This window comes from Triturus cristatus, chromosome 8 (assembly GCF_964204655.1).
Source record: "Triturus cristatus chromosome 8, aTriCri1.1, whole genome shotgun sequence".
NCBI classification, from domain to species: Eukaryota; Metazoa; Chordata; class Amphibia; order Caudata; family Salamandridae; genus Triturus; species Triturus cristatus.
In genome coordinates this window covers 655,785,096-655,796,856 of record NC_140591.1, presented here as the reverse complement: position 1 = coordinate 655,796,856, position 11,761 = coordinate 655,785,096, and positions in this window count along the sequence as shown.

Below are 11,761 nucleotides of genomic sequence, written 5' to 3'. Positions count from 1 at the left end.
CTAGTTGACTTTCTGCCTTCCCAGGGAGGAAGATCAGGGGCAACTACCCACACCTGCTCCCCAGGGGGGACAGAGGGACTGAAAAGACCTTCCCTAAGGGGCCACTCCCACCAACCCTGGTGCCTAGTGGGTGGATCCCTGCTTGGGGATCGCTCTCCTGTGGCTATCCCCAAGCAGAGATCCACTGGGTAGAGCTACTATTATAAAGGGGAGATTCCTCCCTTTCCAATGATACCCCCTCCAAGAGAATCAGTGCCCGGGGGTCTGAGATATGCCCCAAGGCAATTATTCAGTGAAAGTAAAACATTGGCTAGTTTTACTTTCACTTTTACTGTATTGACGTCAGCATGCCCTGCTCACAGATTGACATTATAGTGAAACAACAACAACACTTAGGCTGCTTGGGAAGCTCTTTCTGAGCAGCCTGGGCTAAAAATATTATAGAGGACTCCCTCTGGTGCAGCACCAGAGGGGCCTTTATTTTTCTCTCCAGTGTTGGCCAGTGGATGGCACATGCACTGGAGAGGGAGTGCATGTGTTGACCATTGAGGGCATGAGATCCTTGCAGAGTTGTTCTGTGAGCAAATTCACACCTAATTAAGAGGGCTATTTTTGTTGCCAGGTTACAGCTGAAGGTCATGCAAAGAGGACTCTACAGTATTTAGCCAAGGAAAAGGTAACTTCCTCAATGTACATTTTTAAAAATATGTATTACATATTCAACTTCACCAATTATATGGTTTATAATAAATATTTCAAAAGTCCAAAAATGTACTTGCTAGGTGTTTCCTAGCTGGATATCCCAATAATAAAATTAATTTAGTATTGGATCCCAATGCTTCTCTATGGATACAGAGAATATATAGCTTTCAGGACCTTTTCACATTAAACTTTTATGTGTCCTACTTACAAATACCATGTATCCTGCCTTATGGGCAGTAAGGTCTACCAAAGAGTGACTTTTTAAAATGTAAAATAAATGTTTAGCCCTGTCAAGAAGGTTTATTATGTTGGTCGAATTTTCTTTTTAAACCTGCACAGCAAGGCTACAGATGGTAGGACTGCAGTCATGTTTATACTGCCACTGTAGCTCATGACACAATGGGTGCCACAGTCCACTTCTGACATTTGACTTAAAGACTCTGGGAACACATTTTTCCCATATACTATGGACTTATATCTAAGTTAAATATGCCAATCAGAGTATACCATTTCAATCATGTTTACGGTGGGAGCAAAGGCACTTTACCTCTGGTAGGCAGAGTAAAGTACTCAGAGTTCCACAGCCAGGAAAAATGATCAAGGCAAAAATCTGGAGGCACACATCACACATCACACAAAAGATGCCAATCTCCAACATTTTCCAATAGAATTCTTACTTCCCCATTAACCCAAATTCCTGTAGTTTATGTCTTGCCACTGGTATGAAGTGCCTTATAAATAGGGCAAAAAGATACAATGCAATGCAGTGCCATTTATATGCTTCTGTGGTTTAGCAACTAAAATTAATAGTAAGTGGCTTCTGAGGCCAGGTCCTCCCTGAACCGGAGTGTCACGTGGTTGGGGAACATAGCGGCTGGCTAACGCCAGTCGGGAGACACCCTGTGCGAGACGAGGTGAGCCCGGGATTTAGAACCAGAAATTCAGCTGTGAAATGACGACGACCGGTATACGCACAGTGGTTCGAAGAATGTAGTGAGCCGATAGTTCTCTTTTGAGGCTGCAGCGGGAAAATAAATTTTTTTTTAAAAAGACATTGGAAGCGCGGATTGCAGCAGCATACAGCCTCTTTACAGCCTTTTCACAAGTGTGATAACCTGATTGCTGGCTACTACTATAGCTGCATTACGGTAAGGTTGTATGGGTCCGAATTTTATCCCCTCTACCCCGGGCCCTGAAGGACGTGTCTCCGCCCCTTTAGGGAGTTGGAGTCGGGCGGCAGAGAGCTGGAAGAGATGCCACACAGCTGAGTTACTGCACGTAGGTAAGCGCGGTATTTTTGTTAACCGGCTGTATAAAAAAGGCAATAAGGATTTTGAGAGCAACAAAACTCTTAAGTTTAGAGTTGGCAAATTGGGATTCTCTGAAGAGAGTGTTTGGACAGTCTGAGTTTGTTGTGGATAAATCTCGAAGGCTAATTTCTTTCCCAGTAGGGCCAATACAGAGAAGGGACGGGGTTAAAATTGATTTTACAGGTCGGGAGAATTGGATGGAGAGTGAGCCCCACCCCCGAGTCTCAGTATCAAACATATATCATTTTACAAGTTCGTCTAAGAGGGGAGCTAAGATAATAACGCCAGACCATATATCCTCAGATGACTTAAAATCTTGTTCTGAGAATAATAATACGAAAAGATCCACCTCTTTGTCAGTAAGGAGTAGGTATCAGCTTTAGTCAGACCCTGACAAGACTAAGAAAACTACAGCTAAAGATAAGGGGAATGACTCTCCGCGGGTGGTGACTCCTAAGACCCCTCTTAAAAAGAACACTAAAAAAGTTCCAATAAAAAGTGTGGGTCAAGAAAACTGCAGCTACCCTCCCTTAGGTCATATTTTAAAATAATGGAGCAGGTTGCAGGGTCTCAATCAGTTGATGGAGCGGTTAGAGGTAATAAGAGCTTACCAAATCCTTCTGGAAAAATAGTATCCCCTAATCCTCAGGGTATCCCATTGAGTCTTGAGAATCGTTTTTCTCCACTTACGGAGGCCCAAGAGAATCCAATGGAGCCATTGCAGAAGGGGTCTGAAAATGACACAGATGATTTCAATGAAGTAGTTCTGAGCGGAGCTATGAGTCTTGCTTTTTTGCATGTTATACAAGAGGGAGACGTCTCAGGGACTTCTGGCAGTCAGCTAGTGGGCTTTCTGAATAGTTTGAGACAAGAAATTCTTGCTAAATTCGAGACCTCTGAAAGCAATCAAAAGGAGATCCAGGATAGAGGGGAGATCCTCGAGCAGAAGATCGACGTACTAGCTAAACGAACTGAGAACTTGGAAGTGGAGGTGAAGGCTCTGGGTGAGACTACTGCTTCTAATGCTAGAGAGATCGAGGATCTTAAACAAAGGAGAAATAATATACGGCTCCTGGGAATTAATGAAAATGCAGAAGGGGCTGATTTAAATGGTTTTGTTTGTCGGGTGTTGGGTGAGATTTTTCCAGATAGAGAGGACATAGACTGGGGAAAGGAGCTCCAAAGAGTGCATAGAGATCTCTATAGGATACAGCCAGGGAGAAAAGCCCTGAGGAAGATACTTGTCAATTTTCTCACTTACTCAATTAAGGAGCTTGTCTTAGCCAGGGCTTTAAAAGAATGGTCATTGACATTTGGGGATTCTACGTACTTAATAAGATCTGATATGAGTAAAAGAACAGCGGAGCGACAGTGGCTTTTAGGCTCAAAAATTAATGAACTTAGGCTTAGGGGTGAGCAAGTACAAATGAAATTTCCTGTTATGTTGAAGATCATGTGGAAAAATAAAATGTATAACTTTCATGAGCCAGAGGAAATAGATACCCTTTTAAAGGAGATGGGGGCAGCGGAATAGAGAGTAGATCTATGTCAGGTCACCTTGAAGAAAGATATTTTGTAAATAATTGCAGATAGTATGGAGCCGAGGTTTGCCGGCATGGATAAAACACTGATAAGGTGCTAAGGATATGTGTAACTAGTAGCTGAATGGTTTACTTTATGGTAACAAGGCAGTAAAGTAACAGTGTTATTTCTGTAAATATGTGGATAAGTGGATATGTGAGCGTTCACTTTGGCTTCAACATCTGGACTCGTTTCGTTAGCATGGGGGTATCTCGTGGGTGCTCGGGCCTTAAGAGATAGCTGGGGGGTTCCCTGGGGTGTGAGGGGGAGGTCACAGGGTGTTGGGAGCATGTGGGAGAAAAGAGAAAAAAGTAGTGTCCTCAATCAGCCTTGTAGTGTTTGTATTCTTTTGGTGAATTTCTTGGCCTTTTTTGTATACCATGAGTTAATGATTTTTCATATTATGGATTGGGAGGGCAGGAGTCTCTTCAACTAATTAATGAGTAAGAATTTGGTGCATCTCACCTCATGGAATGTGAATGGGGTGAGATCCATGAAAAAATTGGCCCATATTATTGAGTTCCTTAAAAAGTCTGAGGCTAAAGTTATCCTCTTACAGGAGACACATTTAGAAGAGAGTGAATGTTTGAATATGTTTAAAAAATGGGCTTGGGTTCAGGATATCGTTAGCTCAAATCAGAGGGGTAGTACAAGAGGAGTCGCTATACTTATAAGATCAAATAGTGGTATTAGAGTAGAAAGTCATCATACAGACTCCTCGGGGAGGTGGATATTAGCTAATATTAAAATCCAGAACAGGGCGATTGTATGTGTTAGTTACTACGGTCCAAACCAGGATAACCCAGATCCCTTAATTAAATTGGAGGCTGCCCTTTTGTCAACTAATAGTCCAGTGATCATTGGAGGTGATTTTAATTTAGTCCAAAGACCAGAGTTGAATAGAACTTCAAAAATAAAAAATAACACCCCTTTACACTCAATTGCTACACTTAAAACATTGATACAAGAACTAAATTTAGTAGATGTTTGGAGAGCTAAAATGGGTGATGAGAAGGGATACCTTTTATAGCAAAAAATAGGGCCATCACTCCCACATTGATTACTTTTTAATTGATCAATGTTTATGTGAGGAGGTTGAAAGGGTCAAGCATCAGTACCCTCTCCGATCATTCTGCGGTATGCCTTTCTCTGAGATTTCAAGAAAAGAAGGGTGTAACAAGATGGACTCTGGACCGCACAATTTTGGTGGATGAGGCTGTCCAATTAAAGATGCGTGAAGAGGCTATGACTTTTTTTACGATAATATGGGTTCAGCTAAAATTCAGGTTATCTAGGATGCGTTTAAGGTGTTTTTAAGGGCTGAGGCTACATCTATTACGATTGGGAAGAGTCGCAGTTCCAGGAAGAGAGAGAAAGATCTTTTGAAAAATATTCAAATCAAGGAATTGTAATTACAGAGGGCCTCTTTAGAGTCCTTTTGTAAGGTACCTCTCCTTACTAAGGAACTGGAGAGTCTCCAATTAGAATATAAGGGTCACCTGGACAACATTTTAATAAACAGATGGAAGGTTAGTAAACTCCAGAATTTTTCATATGGGGAGAAGAGTGGCAGGCTTCTGGCTTGGAAGGCTAAATCTGATAAAGTCCGAAATCAAATAAGCAGCTTAAAAGAGAGCTCTTCTGGTCAGATATTAGAAACTAATGTAAAAATTGGAGCCGAAGTGCAGGGATATATGGCTAAATTATATAGAGAGGAGATTGGGCCTGGGTTGGAGAGGATTAAGGATTTTCTGGGGAATGTTGAGCTTCCTTCCCTAGATGAACATTAGAGAGAATATTTAGCTTCTGGAATAAGGGAAGAAGAAATCCGTGCACAGATGAGGAAGATGGCAAGAGGAAAGGCGGCTGGGCCAGATGGCCTTCCAATAGAATTGTACTTATCTTTAGAGGACAATATAATTCTAATTCTTAAAGAGCTCTTTTATAATATACTAAGAGATGGAGAGGAATCCCCGGCATCTTGGGCGGAGGCTACGATAGTTCTAATTTTAAAACCAAATAAGGACCCGTTGGTAGCTGAATCCTACAGGCCTATATCCCTTCTGAACATGGATTATAAGGTATTTATGGGGATATTGGTGGCCAGGGTCGCTAAGATTATAAAAAGTGTTATTCATAGTGATCAGAGGGGGTTCATTCCTGGAAGGCAGCTTAATGAAATCACATGTACAATGCTGGGTACCGTGGATTTGGCAGAATGCTTTCACCTGCCAGTTAATTTGGTGGCAGTTGACGCTGCTAAAGCGTTCGATCAGGTCCACTGGCCGTACCCTTGGGAGTCTCTTAGAATTTTTGGATTTCCAGAGAATTTAATAAAAGCAGTTCAGTCACTCTATAGTGTACCTAGAGCTAAAATTGTAGTTAATGGGTAATTAACTGATTGGTTCAGTATTTTGCGGGTACAAGGCAGGGATGCCCGTTGTCCCCCTTGTTATTTAATATTTACATTGAACCTTTTGCGGCATTAATTAGACAAAATTCTACCATTCTCCCATTTAGATATAAGAACTTTGAGGCTAAGCTAGCATTATATGCTGGCGATTTAATTCTCTATACAAAGAACCCCAAGGTTTCTATTCCCAGTTTGTTGGCTAAAGCAGAGTTGTTTGGGAAGGTCTCGGGGTATAGTGTAAATAGGGATAAAATGGAATTTATGGAGTGGAATCAATCGTCTCAGACCCCTGGGACAAAATCTCAGATGCGATACCTTGGTATTACAATTACTGAAAAGTTAGTTGAAGTTCCTACTGTTAACTGGAGGAAGATCAGTCAGGAGGTTATGAAATTATTGACTAGATGGGCAAATCTCCCCTTTAATTTATATGGTAGGGTCAATTTGATTAAAATGATTGTCCTCCCAAAAACGACTTTTCTTTTTAAAAATATACCTCTTCCATTTGATAAGAATGAGGTAGCAAATTTACAGGGCAAGATTGAAAGCTTTGTATGGACATCAAAAGGCTCCCGTATATCATGGAAAAGGTTGAGGAGAAAGTTGGAAAAGTGGGGACTTGCTCTGCCAGATTTATGGGTCTATGCTCAAGTGTTTCATTCTAAGATCTTTGGATGCTACTAAATAGGCCAGACGATTCTACATTAGCTACCAGTTATGGAGCAATGCTTAGTGATTTGGGGGGTGAACAGGAGCAGTTTCTTTTTAAGTTTGGGGACCCACATTTTTTAAAAAAGGTTAGACTTAAGATTTTGTTACAGGCTGTGAAGAATTGGGTTTATATCCAAAATAAATTGGGTGGACCTTAATATTCTGACTATTCGCCGAGTTGGGGTTCCCCAGGTACTCCAGCATGTTTGGATGATTTGCTCAGCCTACCATTAAAGCAGGCGGGAATTTCTTGGTGGGGAGACTTAAAAACAGGAGCGGATCTGATTACTTGGGAATCTTTGATCTTATGTACTCATGGACAATTAACTAGATTCAAATATTATCAACTCTCTGCTTGGTTGGCTAGGCAACATTGGGAGGAGCAGTAGGATGATGCCTGGCTACTTCAAGCAATGAAAATGGGGAAAATTAATAAAGAAGTGGCTTTGTGGTACCGTACTTTGATTGAAGCAGAGGATGACATGAATCAGGATATTCTAAAGCTTTGGCGAAATGATTTGGAAAATATCAATCTGACCGAGGCGTGGTTGGGCTCCTTTGCGTTGCTCCGAGAGACAGTCAAACTGGCGTATCTTAAGCGTAATCATCTTTTCACTCTTTATCGGGTTTATTGGTCCCCTGCGAAGTTGACGAAATTATTCGGAATTCAGTATCTATGTTTAAGATGCCAAGACCCTTTAGCGAATGACTGCCATATGTTTTTAACTTGCCCAGAGATTACTAAATTTTGGATTGACATATGTGAATTTTTGACGGATGTTACAGGAATCCAGATAGAAGTAACACTGGTACTTATATTTTTTGGTCCAGGCCAAGATAGTATTTTGGCCTCAAATAAAAGGGCCGAGATCTGTAAAGCTTGGAAATCGGCTGTTCCACCCCTTCTCTCCGAGTGTAAAAACAGTATCATACGCATAAGTCAGCTAGATATGGCATGTGACCCTAGAAGTCAAGAGAAAGTATGGGCCATGATCGTTGATTGGTGTCAGAAGAATGGGGTCCAATGATTAAGTCAATAAATAGCTGTTGGTTCTGGTCCCCCTCATGCCATGTGTGTGAGGGGTAGGAGTTAAAGCAGCTAGATTTCTTGTGTGGAAAGACTCTATTTCAATCCGGCACTCAGTAAGAGAAATGAAGTATTGCCTACAACTTAATTGGCAGAATGAGGACCACATTTTTTTAAATAAAGATAAAAATTATAGTAAGCAAATAGGTAGAATGTAACATGCCCTGAAACAACCAAATTACTAATCAAATTTAAGCAAAGTACTTTAGTGTTGTGTCTTTTGAAACAATTGAGATGTTTAACTTAGCTGAGGTTCCTTCATGCCTACCTCACGCTTCCCCATGGAGAGATAGAATCACCCCTCAACAACTAGGAATCTTCATGGAAGACAATTGTGAACCATGTTTTAAGGATACACATACAGTAGCCTGAAAGAAGTGGGAATGGATGGTTTGGGAGTTTTTTATGGTCATGAATGAGTGAATAGGTTATTATACTTAGAGACAGATGTACAATGCCATGTTTTGGTTCAAACTCAGCGCTTTACAAAATCACAGGGTTGGTGACCACAAAGGCTTTGGAACCTTTTGATAAAGTGTTCATCAATGAGCATCAGAGGAGAAGAGAGCATTAAATGAAGGTAACTGTCTGGAATATGTGATGCTTTCTTATAGCTGTCTCTTTCTCTGCAAATAATAATCTCAATGTGATGTTGAGCAGTTATATTTTTTGGAACTATTTTGTGATTTATTATTTTCACAGTTTTGATTTGTGTTTTTATCAGGATAGGGTTGGGTTATCACAGATTATTTTGTACCATTTTAAAACTGGTTTGCTTAGTAAAGGATTAGTCCATCGACCACATTTCGTTTGACACTCTAAGGGGTATATTATCAAGGAGATGTGATAATTATCGCAAATCGCGCTTAGCTCTATCAGGGTTGTAGTAAGTTGCCCACCAAGTCAGTTTTTCAAGATTTTAATTTGCAAAGGTATCTTGTCGAACTTTCCGATTCCCGCAGGTTTCCCTCAGTACAAATGTTGTGACTACAGTGTGGGTTGGGGGGAGCAATTCTGAGATTGTCCTGGACCCTCTAAAGCAAACAGGAGGACAATTTTGTGAAGTTTGGTCTTAATTGTCAAAGGAACTAATCCTTTGCTGAAATAAATATTTGCATTTTTTTAACACTACCTAAGTTTTGCATTTATTTTTGTAAATATTTAAAGGTATTTTCTATTGACTTGTACGCACAAAAACCAGTGACCGAAAAGGAATGATTTAACAAGGGAGAACTTATAAAATCCTCTTTAACCGCATACATTACACTGGAAACATTACATTATCTGCAATTCTTTCCTCCTTCCATTGTCCAGCTGTTATAAGTCTGTTGTTTTGGAATATTCCAGTATCCTCTCACCTATTTGCTGTGGGAGAATGATGTCAAATGTCTGGTATGCAGGCAGATAAAACATCTAATTTCGTGTTAAATTATGTTTATCTGAAGAAAAATGCACTAAAATGTGGCAGGTTATGTCAAATTCACATGCGTACAAGAAACTCACAAAGAGGAGCCTATTTGCCTTGAAGGACAAATACTAGACATGATTAAGACACCTTAACCACAATGCGTAACTAGCCACAATGTGATGATTAGTTGCCATGACATTTTGTTGTTTCAAAACGTAGGAGTGGAGTTTATAATGCACTGCATACCTTAGTAAGTTACTGTACAATGGCTATTCGACATCAACAGCATTTTAAGTGAAAACCTGGAAAATAAGTAATTTGTCTTTGAATCTTTTCAATGCACTAGGATTTTCTTTTTTATATTGAAAGGAACATTTAGGGGAGCATGAATTATTCCATGTACTTCTATTAGTTCAAGGTAGTGTTCCACAGAGACATGATATTTGTTCTCAAAATGATACCCAAGACATTGAACATACATGTGGGTTTATTTTTTGTGTGCAAGAAACTATCAAAGTATTGTCGAATCAGAGACTTACTTTACATTTCATTTTGTGAAGACTGAGGGGCATATGTACAAGAAGTTAACCCCACCGGCGGCTTTTTTTTATCGCCGTATTTACAAGTTGCCATTAACCGCAGTTAGCAGCAGTTTTCCTGAGTAAACGTGTGTTTTTTCGGATCGCCCCTTCTTTTAACGGGACTTAACGAAAATGAGATGCAAGTTGGACATTCCCGTGTAAAAATTGCCGCTAACCCAACTCAGCAATATTTACACTGATTTATCGGCCCGTCGATACTTCTAGAAAACTGCTGCTAAGGCCAGTTAGCGGCTGGTTTTTAAGACCAGAAAAAAGCTGGTTTAAAAAATGGTGCAAACACACCTGTACATTAGGGAGACTAACCCAGACCCTCATTTGCTTACCTAAGGATGGCATGGAGGCACTACTCTTGCAGCTTGGAGCCCCAAGAAGACCACAATCACCACCACCGCCACCAGTGCCACCACAGAGGCAGCGCCAAAGAAGAGAGCGAGTCTACTGCCAATGCATCACCCTGATAGACCTCTGGCCAGAGGATGTGATAGACCACTACAGGCTGAAAAGCACCTCCATCTTACGCATACTCACACAGATAGCACCAAGGCTGCAGGCACCATCACAGCAGTGCACAAACATCCCTCTCCAGACAAAGCTACTGGCAGTGCTGCACATGTTGGCCTCTGGCACCTTCCAACCAACCCCTGCCAGAGTGGACAGAGTCTCATGGTCAGCCTTCTCCAGGTTCCTCCCAAATGTCTTGGATGCCATTATCAGCCTGATATCACAGCACCTACACTTCTCCAACACTGCACAGGAACATCTTGACAACAAGCAAGGCTTCTATGACATTGCTGGGTTTCCGCATGTGTTGGGGGCAATTGACTGCACCAATGTTCTACTTGTGCCTCCTGCAAAAATGGCACATACATACAGGAACAGGAAGCACACACACTCAATGAATGTACAGACAATTGTGGACTCCCTGGGCTTGTTCGTCAATGTTGTCGCTAAGTTCCCTGGGAGTGTGCATAACTCCTACATCTTTCGCCAATCGATCATCAACCACCGCTTTGAGAATGGCACATATGGAAATGGAATGTTTGTTGATAAGTACAAACTGAACACACCACACACCTCAAGTACACAAGCATGTAGCTAAAATATCTGAGGATTCACAAGTAGCCAATGCAATATGAAATACCTTGAAACAGGTCAAAACAATATACACAAGCACACAATGCAAAATAATTAAGACATCCCAACAAGGGAGTAGCCAAGAAAATCTCACTTAAACCATTATCGCAGCCTTGGAGTATAGATTTTGAAAAATTCCTCAGACAAAAATGAAAATAATCAGTGCAGTACATGACACAGAACATATGCTTCTGCTGTGCTACATACATCTTGAAATCAACATATGTACCATATGTACAACAAGATGACAGATCACCCTCTTCTCACTTGTGGTAGTGCACAATTAGCTGACATGCAAAAACACAGTCATCCATGCACCATGCAGCGGGTGTACCTGCATCATGGGTCTGCAAGTAGTGACGCATGAAGGGAGCACCAAATGCACACAAATAATCAACAAAGTTATTTAAACATCAGTCTGTGTTGTCGCAGAATGGAGCCTGCATAGCAAGAGCATACAAACCATCCAAATCACATTTTCACCACATGTCGTGCATTCACATGACTCCCCTGGTGAGGCAGAGTAATCTGAGGCACAAAATCAGAATTCATAATGTATGTTGATTGGGAACAGACACAAACATGGCAAAATTGATGTGTATTAACACAATTGTTTTGGGGACAAAATGACTGGTCCTTTCAATGATTATAGAACAGGATTGTGACCTATTTCTACCTTTCCCCCCACCTTAGATCGGGTAGTCCCAGAAGTGGGTATATTTGAGGGAACAGTGTTTTCCAAAATGCAATCTATGCTTAGATGTGTCCCTAAACCTGCTTACAATTTTCATTTTGAGTAATATAATGCCCTCA